This window comes from Haemorhous mexicanus, chromosome 1, assembly GCF_027477595.1.
Source record: "Haemorhous mexicanus isolate bHaeMex1 chromosome 1, bHaeMex1.pri, whole genome shotgun sequence".
Taxonomy (NCBI): Eukaryota; Metazoa; Chordata; class Aves; order Passeriformes; family Fringillidae; genus Haemorhous; species Haemorhous mexicanus.
In genome coordinates, this window is record NC_082341.1 from 63,242,571 (window position 1) to 63,259,903 (window position 17,333).

Sequence of the window (17,333 nt, forward strand, 5' to 3'; positions counted from 1 at the left end):
TTCATCCTTTCTAAGAAAATGCATATGTGAGGGCTTACATTAAATTATAAACTAGAGGCTATCAGGAAGGCATGGGTACCATCTAGAATCCAGCAATAATCACAGACCTCACAAATCATCATGGATGTTAAGTCCTCATGGCTCAATGACAAAATGAACTGAATGTTTAAAAATATTTGCATGCAATAGGTGTGACAACCTAAGACGTAAACTCTGAAGAGCCTGTGCAGAACTGAATCTGGTGGCTGAACAGAGGGTGTTTTTTCCTGGTTGTAGACCCATGGAGTAGGAAAATTTCACAGCTTTAACAGAATTTTCTGGCTTCCATCATTATGCAGCACAGGAATACTGCCAAAACTTCTGACAGCTGTGCATTTCTTCTAACATGCTCTGCAACAGAAATGTCCAATTCATCCAGAAATCTTCAACTACACAGCAGTGCTGCTCCAAAATCCTGGCTGCCAAAACACCATTTTTTTGCATGGTTCAAATTCCTGTTATAGTCCATACTAGTATGAGACACCCAGGACTACCTAAGGTTAACAAGAAGCCAAGGTTTTTGGGGGAAAGCTGATTTAAATAAAGGGCATTGCCTCTCTTTACAGTTGCCAAGTAGCTGAAAACAGCATCAGCTGGGCTGAGCAAAGAAAGGAACCAAATGCTGGCAGTACTTGAAACTTTGGAGACTCCCTTTGAAGTGGGAGTGCCCCAGTTAACCCAGCTCTCCAATGTTCCACCAGGGCCAGGATTTCACTTGACCTTATAGCCCTGATTTTGAATGATCTGCTGTTTGAAAACACACAACCAAGTTGATCTGCACAGCGCCCTGTCCTGCTTCTTAGGAATGCATCATAACATGAATACCTGGTTTGTGAAATCAAACACCATCTGTTCATTTGGGCTCTTTGGCCTGCCATTCACTTGCTTCTAAAATAAATAGGATTATTCTCATAAAATAAGGGAAAGAAAATATTTCAGAGGAATGGAATCAGATTTAATCTTCATGTCTCATATTCAGCTAAATTCATATCAAATGTGAACAGATAATACAAATGTAGGCACCAGAGGAGGTTATTTTAAACATTTGCAAGTAATTCTTCACAGTCACAAACATCACAAAAATCTTGGTGAGTATCATGCCAAGGAACCAAAGTCAAATTTGAAGGCAAGTGTGTGATTCCCTGGCTTTTAGCATAAAACTCTTGATGGAAAGAAGATCCACGGGCTGTGACACAGCAAATAGGGCACTGAAGTGTGCTGGAACTTCTGCTTATTTATAAAAGGGATATATTCAGAAAACTCACAAAGGTACATAATCTTACCAGCCATGTCAAGGTGAAGAAAGAAAGACTGGAACTTGTGATCTCATCTGCAGTTGCAAACAATTTTAGCTTTTACTTTTAAAGGAGTAATATGAAGAGATGCTGGAGAGGACACACCAACAAACATAGCTCAGCTAACACAGTGTATGTGTGTGTTAGCAGGAATTGCAGCTGAGATCTGTAATACAGTGCCATCTGTAGAGGTCATGAGCAGGAGATTTACATCAAGATTCACCAGCCATTTGTTTCAATCATAACTGTCCTGAGTCTGCAGCACCATGCACCACCTCCTCCATCCTGCATGTTTTCTGCAGACAAAATACTGCACAAAAATCTATCTCCGAAGTCCTCTACTAACTGCCATTATTTCAAATGTCTCCAACTTTAAAAAATCAAAAACATTTTGACCTCAAAAGAGCCCAATTACTGTGTCTGTATATAACAAAGAAAACCAAGGCAAACCCAGACATAACTGACATAACTGTGGTATACCTGCCTCCATATGAATAATTTCTTTGAATATTGGTGTGAGTATTGTTTATGCAACACTAAAGTGTCAGAAAAAAAAAAAGATAAATGAATTCACTGTTAACCTTAATGATGATAACAGCACAAGTGGCTAGGGAGCTAGAAAGCATTTATTGTTTGAGATTGTTGCATTCTGCCTCCCTCGACATTTCTAAGAGCCCTAGCTTTGTAGGTCAAGACACCAGCCATCTCATTACCCAAGTTTCTGCTGCCTGTTAAGAGACCAGGTTCTCCTTGGCATATTTGTTTTGTTCACTGCCTGTTCCCTTTCATTAAAAACTAAAGACATTTTATGATGAAAGCAGGAGTGTTCAGAAAAACATAATTATTGAGACTCACTGCAACGCTACTTTACTAGCTCAGGAGGGAAGTGATATTTCCCCACATTTTTTTCTACTCAAGAGCAAATTTATAGTAAATTGCTTAACAAAAAAGTAACCTTTCAAAGAATGTTCAGAGGATCAGAGGGGGAAAAAAAGTAGAAGCAGAAACACCACACTTTGGAGGAAGAGTATAGAAAAAAAGTCAAGTTCAGGGGAAAATACATGAGATGAAAGCCTGGCCCAACTGAATTCCAGAATAAAACAGCCATTGGTTTCAACAGGGTCACGATCTCTGTCAAGATCTGAATCTGGATTCACTTTTGAAGTAGGTGTGGCCTAAGAGCAGGAGGGAAGAATTAGCAACAATTTAAAATAGCTCTCTGTCCTAAACAGTCCATCACAGATTTCATTTTACATTTCTACAATGGCACAAGTGGTTATGAAACACAGCTATCTAGGTACACCCCATTTTTCACCACACTACCCTTTTTGCTACCTTTCTATCACACATTAACGTGATTTTTTTTTTTTTTTTTTGTCTTTGCTGGTGTTGAATGGGATGATAGCATTAACACAATGGCTGGTGCTACACAGCAGAGCTGCCTACAGTTTATTTCAAGCCCTTTTTCATCATAGAGAAAAACAACATCATATCTGGAGAGGCACAGGCTTTGGTGCTACACTGAGACAACTGTGATTGCATGCTATATGCTTCAGTGCTGTGTTTGTGTAAGTTATGCTCGTGTCTTGTATGCACACCCACACACTACATGTATGCAGCAATTCTCAGGGCACAGGCACACACATGCATGGATGCAGGAAGAGCAGGAATGTGGGAGCTGCAATAATGCTGCTCCTGTTACAGGAGTATTTGTTACAGAATTTGTTTCCTTGTTAGTGGATCACAGAAAAAAAATCTTGTCAGGATTATTTTATTTTGTTAAACATTTGTATTCCCTACTGCATTGCTATAAAAGGAATGTGCTAACTGCCAGTCTTTTAAGAAATATGAGACAATTCCTTGTATTTTTGGTTTGAAATTGGAACTGAAACACATTTGCTACAGAAGAACTGATCTGTATGGCCCTGCAGGAGGTGAAGGCTGGGAGTCAACTCACTCCTTGTGGCACAGGAATCTAGATGAGTTGCTCTATATCCTGTATCCTCTGATCATTTTCAGAAAAACAGAAAGTTGCCATAAAATCACAAAATGCTCAGCAAATCCATGACTGGCCAAGACTTTGATGTCAGGAATAGACCCATCAGTACAGCCACCTCACAGCTGCAAATGGAGGCAGGTTTCTGGATATTTTGATGGGAAAAAAAAAATATTGCCTGCATATGCTCTCAGTAAATCAGCATTCACATAGCCACCCTAGAGCATGAGACTCAGCATAATAGATCTTTCATAGCTCAGAGGAGAGGTCACGGTACAAGAATGTTGAAAAATACAACACAAGCTTTTGTAGGTAAGAAACTTCAACGCAGGTGGTGTAAGTTTTAGCAAGAATAGAAGCCTCAGAGATCATCAGAAAGTGATTAACATGGGTTTTTCAAAAGAATGTGCACAATATTGACAATATTTTCAACACAGACATGTATTTCAAACTCCTCTGGCATACTGTTTCTTATGCATTATACACACACAAAGCTCAGATTTTCGGTTTGTTTCATTAACTCCAAATTTCTGCTACTCATAATTAGCCAAAGTATTATGATCACATCATTCACATATTCAATTGTTTGGAAAAATTCTCATCAAAGAGACTTTCAGCAGGGCAACTTTACATTGAATACTATTTCTGGTGCACTATATTTTTTATATTAAATATGTCTCTTGACGGTTTGTTAAACTGTCTGATATGATGTTTGTTATAAACAATCAGCGTGTTGAAACCCAGATAAACAGCAAGGACACAACTCTTTTCCAAGAGTATGTGCTGTACCTTATTTGTTGCTTTTCTTTGAACTCCCTCTTTTTTAGCACGAATATACCAAACATAGATTCTTTTTTCTAGAAAATGAGCTACTGCATTAATATGGTATTGCATTCTTATTTTGACATGCTGAAGCCCAAGTCAGCTAATATCCCAGGTGAACTGGATGAAACTACAACTGGCTACAACCAAACAGGGCAAGAACCTCAAGAGACAACTGTAGACAAAGGCTGTCTGCTGCCTAGCATACTGCAGCATCCTACAGGAAAGTGGAGCAGAACATCAGATTTTCATCAAGAGAATATTGCTGAAGGAAGTGGGACCACAACTTTCTGGATTAACCTCCAAGGGCAGACAAGGCAAACACAATTAATGGGCTTCAAATAGTGCCCACTTTCACTTCTCCAAAAATCTGTCGTTCCATGAGACTGTCAGGAAGGAGCAGAGAAGAAAGTGGTGTGAGTTTCAGTCATGAATCAATGCCAGGAAAAAGACATAGGAAATTCAAATCTGTAGGAACTGAATGCTTTGCCTCAGCCACAAAATGCATTCAAATTCATGTCTCCATTTCTGGTTTAATTTTTTTTTATACCTTCCCAATAAATTCCAGGGACCAAGGCAGGACAGCTCTGGGTCCAGGGAAGCAGCTACCTGTGCAGAGACATGCACAGGCAGCTCACACTCCTCTAAAAGGTACCTCAGATGTGCAAGCTGTTCACACCCCTCTAAAAGGTATCTAATTCATCCAAATATTTGAAATTAAACTGTTTCTGACAAAAATGAGTTCACTACTTTTCATCACAGAGTCCCATTTTTTTATTTTGCAATTCCAAAGGCATGCGGGGCCTTCTCTCCCATCACCCACTGCCTCATATTTTCAAAAGTCTCACTTCTTTGAGTGTGATGTCATGATGCATTGCCATGAATATTTAACTTTAAATTATAAGTACTAAATTGGAACTTCTTTGCATGGCAAAAGATCACACAGAGGGAAATAGCGGTTTAAACAAAGATCTTCTATAATTAGTGATAATAACAAAGGAAATATTCATGATTACATCAAAGGATTCTTCACTGAGTATTGTTTTTATTTGCTTCCTAAGGGAGCACAGAGTTCTATGAAAAGATAACACTGTTTTAGGCAGATGTAGATAAATAAAAGAAGACCGTCTAGAGATTCCAGCTTCAAACCAGGGCCTCATAAATACTCCAAAATCCTGAAGAGTTCTCTAATTGATCTGATTATATGTCAGGCTCCAGCACTCTGCTAGGTATGCAGTGCTGATAAGCCTGCAGTATGTAAACACCTTTTCAGCTGAGCATGACACACAACACTGCAGCTACCCTGGGCATCTGTCTCCACATACTTAAGGCATAGCCTGGGGATTAATTTCATCCACTGGCATAAATAGGACTAATTTTTTGAAGTACATATAGCTAAAAATAGCTAAGAGTAATGTTATGCAATAAAACCTGGTATATGTTTCCCCTTTCCAGATGAAAGAATCTGACATGGCTTCAAATAAAAAGAGGTGGCAGCCTGACCAGAACGTAAAATATATACAGAATATATTCATTTCATTCCCTTCCAGAAAGGCAGCATTTTAATCTTCCATACATTAAAGATGCATGCCCACTATCATATCATTTCAGCAGCTTAAATATTAAATTATGACCTCACAACACTTCTGCCCTCCCCTGGAAAAAAAAAAAAAATAGGTCAAAATAAATGGAAACAAACTGTTTTCTGCTCCTTTTTATGCATTTGACAGAGAGAAAAAAAAAAATGAGGGAGATAAATCTGCATAATACTGAACCGAATCTCTTTAATTCCAGTCAGCTTTTATCATTCAATCACTGAGTCTGTATGTGGAAAAATTCATGCTAATTCCCCCTAGCAACAGCCGCAGCCTATCCGGGGGAGCCCCGCACCAGGCAGCTGCCAGCCAGCAAGAATAACTCTAAGTAGGTCAGCCCTGCATTTCTAAAAATGCCACGGTCTAGTAACCCCAGTGTCCCGTCTGTCTGCCCCAGCCCATAATAACCCCGATGGCTCGGTGACACAATGACACACTACCCCGTTAGAGCGCAATCAAATCCCGCTGCATTATTCTGCTGCGAGCATCGCTGCTGGATGAAGGACCCGTCGAGGGGCAGCATTAATCAGGCAGCCATTCATGTCCACTAGCACTTCACTCTGGAGATGGGGCCTGCATTAATGACCAGCTGTTTGAACTAACACAAACAAAATAATGCCTTCCACCCTGTTGGCTGTGCAGAATACGCCATTCTAATCAGGCAGGTTATGCTCATTGACTAAACCTAAGATGTAAATTAAACAGCCCCAGACAATGCCAGCTTTTGTAACCTTCGATTAATTAAAGTAAGTATATTTAAATTATACTACACACAATTCAAAGAGCTATTGGTTTAATATACAGAGTCACCTCCTCCTACAAATTTGTGTTCACAGTCCAAAAAAAAAAAAAGCTCAAACCAAATCCAAACCAAAAACCACCCACCCCCACTGCTTGAATAATTCAATCTACCTATCCTGGTAAATTAAAGAGCAACTACAACAGAGCTGAACTGCAAGTGACTTCTGCTGGGAGCAGGGAACCACACCAGACCTCCAGTAACTGGTCTTTGGGAGCAGTGACAGAGCTGCATGCTGGATGTGGTGGAGGGGTATTGACAAAAGCCCTATAAACCTCTCCCAGCCATGACACAGAGAAGGGCCAGTCGTAGCAGATTAAACACCCCCTGCAATCTCACTGCTTAAGCACTGCCGAGTTGCCTTCACAGACCTAAAAATAGTTGCAGAGGTCAGAAAGCCCCTTGCCAGGAGCTGGGCATGTGCCTTTAAGAGCACAGCCATCCCTCCCGCTTCCCACAGCCCTGGGGACTTCTGCATGGCTGCAAGATGCTGCAGGAAGCCCTGTCCCTCCCCCCTCGCTCTTAACCAGAGAAGCCTTAATATAAACCACACCAGAGCCCAGCCCAGTCTCCTCTGGGGTGGTATTTCAGTATCAAATCTGTAATGCCACAACAGAATTTCAGCAGGCTTGCTTTGTGTCTAATTGCACCCTTCCTTTTAAACACCTTTGTGCAGCTCGTCGGTCTCTTCCTTCAGAGCATGCCTCCATGCCATGCAGCTGCCTGTACAGGGCAGGGCTAGGAAAGAAATTTTCAAGGATATACAGCTCATCTGCATTTTTTCCTGAAGGATTTGCACTTTGGTGAATGCGTGCCATAATTCAGTCTTCACTGCTGCAGAATTCAGCAAACCTTGTGCATGTAATCCATCCACATCTGACTTAGGAACACAGCAGATTCATTAATCCCTTTTGCTCTTTCTTGTTTGAGCCAGGCTTTTTAACCAGGTTATAGGAGTCTTCCTTTGCTTTGTGGTGCACATCTCATAGCAGTTCCTGGAGAGATACAGTCACTGACGTAACCGTGGGCTCCTAATTACAAGCTGCTGACATTTTGCTCGTCTCTGCAGCTTTGAAGCTGCAAGTTCAGAGTCTCTCCTCCTCCCTCCTTGCTTGCTTTAAGCTGCCTGAGTTAGAAGCACACAACAGATTCAGAAAGGTATAGGAGCAGCATAAACTCCTTTGCAGAGCCTGCTGTATTGCCAAAGTTGTTTTTCTTTAAGCAAACAGAAAACTACAGTTTGGGAGTAATAAGACTCCTTAGCCCCCAGCACAAGAATGCTATCCAACAGCTGGCTAAATTCAATTCGACACACAGGGCTGCCTTTGTAGGCTGGGGAACAAATAGTGGAAGGACCCGACGGGCGTCTTGCAGGGTAGCTCGCCATGACTATTGGGAAATCCCCTCATACACATTTTAGTATGACATTATGGTTTATGGCTTTGTATAAAAGGGAAAAAAGGAAAGGAAAAAACCCCGTCTTTCTCGATAGGCAGCTGCTAGAATCCATGCCAAGCCCTGCTAGCTGAGTGCAGTGCTTGTTTTCCCTGTTTCTGCATTGTTCAGATATGGCCAAAAGAAATACCTACCAAATGAAATATGCCTGTGCTGTGACAAGTCTACCTGCTCTAAAACTACCCCAAGCAGATTCCACAATAAAAAATACACCCAGCTGCATTTCACAGAAATCAAGTGCCAAATGGAAGCATTGGCTTTTCTCAATATATGAAGAATACTTTTCAATTAGAGACTGATTTTGAAAATCTTAGAAAAAAAGGAAAAATAAAAAGATGCAAGTATAACGCTGAATACAAATGCTCAGTTGAGGATTTAGCCATCTGATGACTGTGGTAGCCAGCTGGTCTAGAAGTCATCTGGGATGCATTTATTTTGATTAGATTGATCACATTTCTATTTACAGTATAGAATTTTTCACCATACTGAATACAGCTGTGTTTATAGAGATTTTAAGACTGAGAAAATGAAGCCCCACGGTTTCTCTCAGCACAGTGCAGAAGACTCAGTGCTTCAAGGTGTTAAGCGCAAAGGATCTGCTTTCACATTTCTTAAAAGAATACTGCCTACCATCTGTTTGCACAAAGTGCCACCTCAGTCAGGAAATGGGTGTAGAGCTAGAGCTGAAAACGCAAGCTGCAATCAAGTCTGACCCAGCAAACTCACAAACGTCCTCTGTAAATTGGTCAGAAATGTCTTTCTTTCATTTCTATGCAAGCTCACACACACAAAAGCACGTACATACAAAGATATATACACACAGAGTGCGAGGCTGCTGTTTTCCCTGGGGATATTCCTGCAGCCACCTAAGTCATCACTCCCTGACAGCACCAGGAATGCTCAAGCTACAATTTACAGTCCCTCGGTCCATACATTGCTTTGTTAATCAAGCCATCCTCTCTGCAGTGAGAATCCACAGAATCAGACAAACGGCACAGAGCGTTTCTTCTTCCTCTGCATTTGCATTCGCTCGCTCTCTCCTTCTCCCTTGGCTTTGCCTTAACAGGCAGATGCAACCGATACCTTATTTATCCATCTCCAGCACAACACTGAGGTGAAACCCGACTGCAGCATTGTGACTTCCCCATGTTAATCCTCTGGAGCAGCAGAGGCTGGATTCTTGTTGCTGATGCCCTTGTCGAGCACTGGATTACTTTACATAATATTTCTTTAAGCTTTCACCCACCCTATCCTAGATTAACACCCTTCCTTTCTCCTCCCTCCGCCCCGCCACAGCAGACCCCAAAATCATCACATATTGCAACCCTTGGCTTCCAGAACCAATAAAAAAAAAATCCGCGGCTCCATCGCTCTTCTTCCTTAGCAATGTGCAGACGAGAGAGTTTCGAGTCAGCCAAGCCAGGGCGAAGCGCAGGCAGCAAGACTGCAGCAGCCCCAGCAGCAGCAGAAAGAGCAGCAGCCGCCCAGGTAAATGGAGGGAAAAGCAGGTTCTGTCGAAAGCGGTGCAGCATCGTAGCTGGGAGGAAAGACTGTCTTGCTTCTTCCAAACGGTGCAGCTTTCTGCCTGAAGGAACGGAGAAAAGGGAAGACCCAGAATTAAAAATAAAAGCCAAAACTGTTAAGAAGAAACAATAACTATAACAAATTGTCGTAACTTTATTTTTCTGGGCATTCGGGCATTTCTGGGAGGCTGCCTCTTTTCCTTTCCCTCCCCAAAGTATCCTATGTTGCTGGATGCTACTGTCCAAGAGTGCGGAGTCACAAAGGCTCACTCTCCAAAGCGCAGTGAGACCAGCATCACATGAGAAACCACATGACGCACCCAAATCGGATGCTGATGTGGTCCAGTATTTCAGTCGGAGGTGGGGGGGGGGGAATATCTCAACCAAAACATGCCCCTCTCTAGTGGTGAGAATGAATTTCCCTTTAAAAAAATTAAAAAATTTAAAAAGGCAGCAGCTCAAAATATAAATATCTCCATATCTATCCATCTTCAATGCCAATGCTTCAGAAGGCAGGAGAATGCTGTTCCACAGACACTAGCTGGATGGCAGCAATATTACTTCCAGGCTACATTATTCTAAACTGATTGCACTTAAGTGAATTCCTGAAAAGCATACTCCATGTCTCCCTAACATGAACAGACTCAGAAAACCATCTCCATTATCGTTCCCTGCAATCTGTATCCAAACCTGCATTCTGAATAATTTATTTGAGACTAATAAGCCGTTTGCCAAGACTACTCCTTTTCCCACTCAGCCCCACACTCAATGAGCGACTACAACAAGAAACACAGAGGCATTCATCATTTCCTTAACCGGTAATTTCAGTAAATTCACTGCCCACAAAATAATCAGGAAAAAATGAGCAGAAGAGTTTCTTTCCTCTTTTTCATGTATGGACACAACAGGGCTCTCTCCGGTTTGTGGATGGTGGCAACATTTTCCTCACACTGCTGATTCAAAAGCTTTCAGTCCAAGCCAAGAAGCAAACATTCTTGCCTGCCAATCCCTGCAGAGGTGTTGTGCTACCCTGTTTAACACAGAAACATCTGGGCACCTCTGTCAGCCGCCGAAGGAGAGCGTGCAGCTCTGCAATGCTGTTTACTGTCAGGGCACCAAGCAGTTAACATCCTTGGCTGCTTTACCATCTTGCCTACAGGAGCATGGAACCGAGGGACTGGTTCGCTCGAAAAACAAAAGCAGAGAAGCTGACCTTGATGATCCATGGAATTGCTGATCACAAAGTTATCATCCAACAAACAGTTAGCGGTTTGTAGCTTGTTATATGCCTAACATTTGTTCAAGTGACAGAGCAGGTGGCACAGAGTCTTCCGTCCCCTTTGTTTGCAAAAGCTGGGCACCACCTCGCAACGCTGCGCTCCCTGGCTCTTAACACTGAAACTGTACACGGTGTCGGGGAAATATAGGAAGAGAGCTGCCGTGATTCCACACAGCTGCTTTGCACGGGATCCCATTTCAATCTCTGAAGTTACATAATGGTGATGAAGCGCAGAATTCCCCCAGAAGAGACATGCTTAACCCTTACACAGGAAAGCGCAATCGGAGCAAAACCCAAGTGCTCTTTTGTGCTGATTTCAACCTTCCCAACTGTTCATGCAATAGCAGATTGCAAAAATTTGCACAAGGCAGTTGTAGCTTGTTCTCATTGGCTCCTCTCAGAAAGAGGTTTTGCAATGGGCTGCACCTAGGAATTGCCTAAATTCCACGTAAAATCCAGTAGTAGCATTCAGTTTCAGCAATGTGTTTGGGAGAGGCGCAGGACTGCATGTACAGAAATCACAAGATTACCACAGTCATTTGAGGGCATTTCCACCTGTGGGGTTAATAATTTCAGCACTGGCAATTCTTTGACGGAAAACAGTAGAGGTATACCCAGACTCTGACTGTAGCTAATCAATATAATACTGTATATATATTTCAGATGCTATGCCAGTTAATATGGAGAATCCGGGTTATGGATTACTTTCTCAGTCCAAAATATAAACACTACTGAGGCAGGAGCTGAGTCCAGAAAAATGTTTATCTTCAGGGCTTTGGATAACGAGAGGAGCTGTCCTGGTGACCAATCCCATTGTTTTTAACCTACAACAATTATAACAGCATGGCTCTGAATGGCTTCTAGTCTGTTCTCATTCATTTCTAAGACAGAGCTGCAGCAGTTTGTAACTCTGTGAGTCGATGGTCTTTCCCACTGGATACCAGTAGCTCATTTATCTGTTCTGACTTAGGAATATGTTGGAAGGGTCATCTGGAGGTAACTTAGTGAAACCCCTGGATATCATCAACACTACATCAGGTCAGATACAACTTCATCCTGAAAACTCTCAGAGGTGGAGATTCCATAACCTCTTCCAGTGCTGACCTCCCTCCCTGTGAAAATACATGCAGGAAATAAATGTTCATCCTGAATTTATTATATAGGCAGCCTTCACTGCACTGCTGAATTGCATACATGTTCCTAGATCTGCCACTGAAAGCACAGGGAAGGTGCTAAGGAATGAAGGGGCTTTTCATATTAATTTACCCAAGTTCAGCTCAGATTAATAGCACTTCCAAATTGTTACTACATGATTATCATTTTATCTCCAGAGGCTGCCATTTCAGCTATTAACCAAAGCACTGAAATGCTGGTGAGTACCCTGATAACAATTCCAGTGTTCTACCACGTGTTACCCATAAGAAACAGGAGAAAACCCAAAGATCCCCTGCGTATGAAACCTAAACTACACTCAGAAGTCAGAATCAGGGCTGAGCCAACACAGAGGATGTTTATTCAGAATAAACAAGACAGAATTTTTCAATCAGACCTGGAAAATGAGCCCTAGAGTATCTATAAATAAATACCCATAACTTGGTGATAAACCTCCTATGCAAGCACACAATGTATGTACTTTTAAGGAAGATCCAGGGATACACAGTCATGTTAGATGTCAATGAAGAGGGAGGAAGGGGAAGAGGCAAGAATTGCAAAGAGAAAGACCAGTCATAATTCCCTCAGAAATGCAGAAAGGTTTAGATGAAAAAAGGCTTTCTTTATGTGAGAGACAGCCTTATGCACATAGTGCTTGCAAATCTAATTCCTATACTTCAGATAAACTCCCCAATAAGTGCTTTGTTAACAGCATGGGTAACGACCTTTCTTCCCTCTTCAAATCTCTAACATAAGTACTTTACTCTGTTAGATGTTGTTAGCTCTCAAAGTAATTCAGTAGCAGATTTTAAATAACCTGTCTAATATGACCTTCTCAGTTTAGCTCCACAGCATATTTTCTCCCCTCCAGAGAATGGAGAACTCAGAAGTTGTCCAAACAGAATAGCTGAGGGTACAGGTAAGAATTTTGGGTTGAGATCATTACTGTTTGTGTTCACATGAAAGCTTTTGGACTGAAACACGTGAAAAGAACTGGGATTGTTTTGGATGCTGCCTTGACAAGTCATCAATAAAAATGTTCCTAGGATTGCTTCTCAAACATTTGATCACAGATCCTGCTCCATATTAGTGCAGCTTTGTGCTGCCTTAGGGATACATGAGCTATGTTGGATTTGATGTAACTGTCCACAGGGGACAGGTTTCAGAGCAAAGATTCAGCAGCTGAGTAGACGCTAGAAGAACATGAAGAATCAGAGTAATATACAGAGAGCCCAAAATAATCTTACTTCATGAGAGCTTAAAGGCTACTGAATTTTGTGGAGTAATTTTCAGATGCTGTTAAACCAAATACTTCTTTATATGGCTAATTTTCTGCTTGGTACTCAAATGAAACATGGATCCCTGCAAGTGTGATGTATTGAACGTCACTGAAAACTAAACTTAGGTTTTGGAAAAGGAAACATTTAAGGTGTTAGTTTTTCCCTTTGGGAAGAGCTCTACTTTGGGTCTTACTTCCTGAAGTCAAAGGAAGGAGAACTTCACCTTGATTAAGCATAGCACAGGCACTGCAGAGACTGGGCAGAAAAAACAGAACCAATCATAAATTTAAGTTTTTCCTTATTATACTCAAAAGCTGCCACCCCTGAGTAGCACTAATAGTGCTACCTAGGAAGCAGGAACTGAAGAATAACAGAAACTTGGAGAAATGCTATGTTTTCAATTAGAGTAGAATGCCACTAGCACACTTGTGTATATATCAATAAAATGTGGAGTTGCTAATTTGATGGAAACATATAATCTCAAGGAACGGTCCAGTTGAATATTTGATGGTTCTCAGCAAGAATCAGGCTTTGGGGTTCAATTTTAAATGACCTTTCTCTCTGTAATCTGCAGATGGAGAAAGAATTGTCGTTAGGCTTGAGGTTTCAACCCAAAAGCCAGGCAAAAGTTGACGTTTCACTGAACTTGAAACCTCAAAATGAACCTCAAGTGTGCAAACCTTATGGACTCAAATCAAAACAAACATATGTCAGGGAGCAAAAACCACAGAGCTTCACATGGGTCTAAGCACTGAGCCATCCTGGTTACCGGCCAGTGCATGAAGAGCCCTACACATCACACAAAACGCTAGCAGAAGTTTAGTGACCACAGGGTATGGCTAGACACACACTGCCATAGCTTAGAGACACTTAGGTCAATGTCATCTGAGAGCTCAAGTCCCAAAAGCCATTTATCTACATTGTACCTCTTCAGTAAGGTAAGATATCTTTTGAGGAGTTTTGTGTGATCACAGCTACTTTGCTACTTGATGGGTTTCTACAAAGCTATCTCCTTGCTGAGCTGTAGGGTGTCTGGAAAGGAGATCTAACTACCTCCTCATAAAAAAAGGACACACTTTAGTTTTCCAAACAGCTTAAAAAATAACCATGATTCCACTTTCTTGGTAGAATTTTCAGTAAAATACACTAGAGTCTGCCTCGACCATCTAAGTGAATGAATGTGAAAAAACGTAGGGAAATGGTGTTTCTGTGTTTGCAGCACAGAGATGTTCATGACAAGAAACTGGTAAAGCACCACAGTTCTGCACTTTTCTCTTGCAGTCATCAGAAACCAGAACAATTTATTTGAATTCACTAGTCAGTGACATCAATACTACTCTTAGAAAAAATTCCCAAATTAATTCAATTTTCTATGGATGTTTGATGGACAGTTTATTGCAATTACCCTCTCAAAGTTTGAGGTATTTCAGCACTGGCTACACATGCTTGTATTGGCCAGCTCTTTAATAATTTTTGAGACCCTCTTTCCAGTGTGAATACTAATGCTAACTTTAAAATTTGAGTGATGTTTTCTCTATATTCTTCTATGTTTGATTGTTGCATGCTGGAAAATGCCTACATACCTTAAAAGACTGAGTCTATGTAATTTTAGCCTTGTCCAGTTGAATGTCTGCAAACTGTGTGGGAAAGAACACTTCAGCAGCAGTCCTGGATGGGAATAGAAATAGGACAATTAACTGAGCAAAATGTGATATATTGATGCAAATGCAACCAAATGACAAACAACACTGAAAAACATACAACTTTCTCTGCATTTGTAAAAGTTTCCTAACATTAATATTTCCATTATTCTTCTAACTTACTAAAAACTGTTTCCAACAGGTAAGTTAGTCCTGAGGCCAAACTCTCCTCACAGTTCAAAAGCAACTGGCATAATGTACATGCCAGTGTAAAACACATTGGGATATAAATTAATGTAGAGGACTGTAATTATTGTAAAGATGTAAAAATAAAATAACATTTGAAAAAGTACATGAAAGCATGTGTTAAAATGTACAGCTTGTAGTAAAATAGGAATGTTTCACTACCTCACTTGTCATTGAATTTTCAGTGATCTTATAATTCTGTTTTATTTTCTTAAAAGTTCAAAATAACACTACTATGACATAATTCTGGAGTATTTTATTGCTACAAAACACATCAGTTAAGCTACATTACCAAAAACATGACCACTGAACTGTGTGATACATCTTCCATTAGATTTGCATTCATTCTGCACCACGACTTTGATTTTGACTCCAGAACTACATTGTTGCTTTGTTAGGTAAACCAGCACTTCAAGAAGAGAATGTAATGTGAACACAAAAGTTCCTCCTGCTACTACCCTAGTTTCCTTAAGTCTCACAGTCATTAGTATTGGGTTAATGAACACAGAACACTAGGAGAAGTGATGCAAATTTCAGGAAGGCAGGAAGTAGTGGTGTTGATCAGTTCTTCACTGTGAGGATGGTGAGGCACTGGAGCAAGCTGGCAAGAGAAGCTGTGGATGCCTCATCCCTGATGGTGTTCAAGGCCAGGCTGGATGCAGCTTTGAGTGACGCTGCCTAGTGGAAGATGTCCTTGCCCATGGCACAGAGGGTTGGAAATAGATGATCCCTTTAAGATCAACCCAAACCAGTCAATGATTCTGTGATGCATACAACCCAACCTACAAACCCTAATGTGTTTTACCTGCCTGTGAGAAAGCTGTGTGATGAAGAGGTCACACGGAGATCAGTGCTGCACATACAAGAGCTATAAGTCCATGACCTGGCTCAGCCAATTAATATCATACCTATATAAAAACCAGTTTTAAACGAAGAGGAAGGGTGGGCAAAATTTTAAATTTTATGCTCTTCAAGGAAAAACACACAGAAAACATTACAACCAAATCCTTAGTGAAACTGCAGACAAGGCAGTTAATATTTGGTCTTGGGCAAAAGACTGGTTTCCTTTCCCTGGCTGCCCAGTTTTAGATGGGTATTTTACATCAAACACGTTACAAGTTCAAAGTGGAAGAGCTATGTTTTTTCACCTGTGAGTGGTTTCAACTTAGACTTCAGCATTACTGTCAGGAAGTCAGTTTTTCCATGCTTGTTACTGTAAACAAAGATTGTATGGCACATCTCCAAAAGTGTTAGAAGGTCAAGGACCAAACTGCAAGTGCAACAGATTGCTTCCAGAAATCAAAAGCATAACACTGAAGTGAGAATAACCACACATTCAAACCCTGTTTCATGCTCTCATCACTCAGCTGTTTGGGCAGTACAATGAATACACGCAAATATAACCTCACTTGCCATTTTTTAATACATATTTCTATATAAATATATAAATTTTGTATATTATATGTGTGTTTTCATATATACTTATACATTCAATACACACCTATTGTAAGTGAAATGTGTGTATCTGGCTGAAATGGTTAGGGAGAAGAGCCAATAACATCACTTAATATTAACATTGCCTCCCACCCACTTTCTAACAGTTACTTCTGACTCTATCAAGCTTCATTCCCATTTCTACTTGGTTTTATTTTACCTCATTTTATAAATGTAGAGTAAAATAATATTAGACATTTCTAAGAGTCCTTCTTTTCAAACCATAACATTTCTATTGATATTTTCATTGTAAAATATTACCACTTACAAGAATTGTTGCCAGAATTTATAGCTGTATAACCATATATTTTGTTCATCAGGTTGTTGCTTTTTGCTTCTCCTCAGGTTTGAACTCAAATTTGCTAATGTTATAATTTCTTTTTGTTTCACATCTGAACTTCTAAATATTATTTTAGTAGACATAATTTACCACCTTCTGCCCTTGTGTGAGGTTTATAACATTGCCTAATTATTCACAAGTTTTGTATGCTTATTTTCATCTCCAGGCCCCCAAGTGAAGTTCTGCAGATAAGTACTTACAACCATAACTGAAGTGTGTAGAAATTGTGAATACAACATAGTGCATTCCAAACTGAATACTGTAAACAGGTGGAGACAGAGCAAATGTCCACATTACTGAGGAACAATTCCACTGCTGGTGTTTGTCGCATTTAATGTTTGTGCCCAAAACCTTATAAAGGTTCTTCTAACTTCCCTG

The 17,333-nt window shown here is 40.6% G+C and overlaps 1 long non-coding RNA gene across 1 annotated transcript in view; it reads right to left on the reverse strand.

Annotated features, from left to right (window-relative positions):
* Positions 1-972: 972 nt before the first annotated feature.
* LOC132329854 (uncharacterized) overlaps positions 973-17,333 on the reverse strand; it is a 124,653-nt gene continuing 108,292 nt past the window's right edge. Inside the window, exons 5-6 of the long non-coding RNA XR_009487199.1 lie at positions 14,819-14,903; positions 973-9,586 (exon numbers count right to left, since the gene is read on the reverse strand). This is a non-coding gene — a long non-coding RNA (uncharacterized LOC132329854). The remainder of the gene's footprint in view (positions 9,587-14,818; positions 14,904-17,333) is intronic.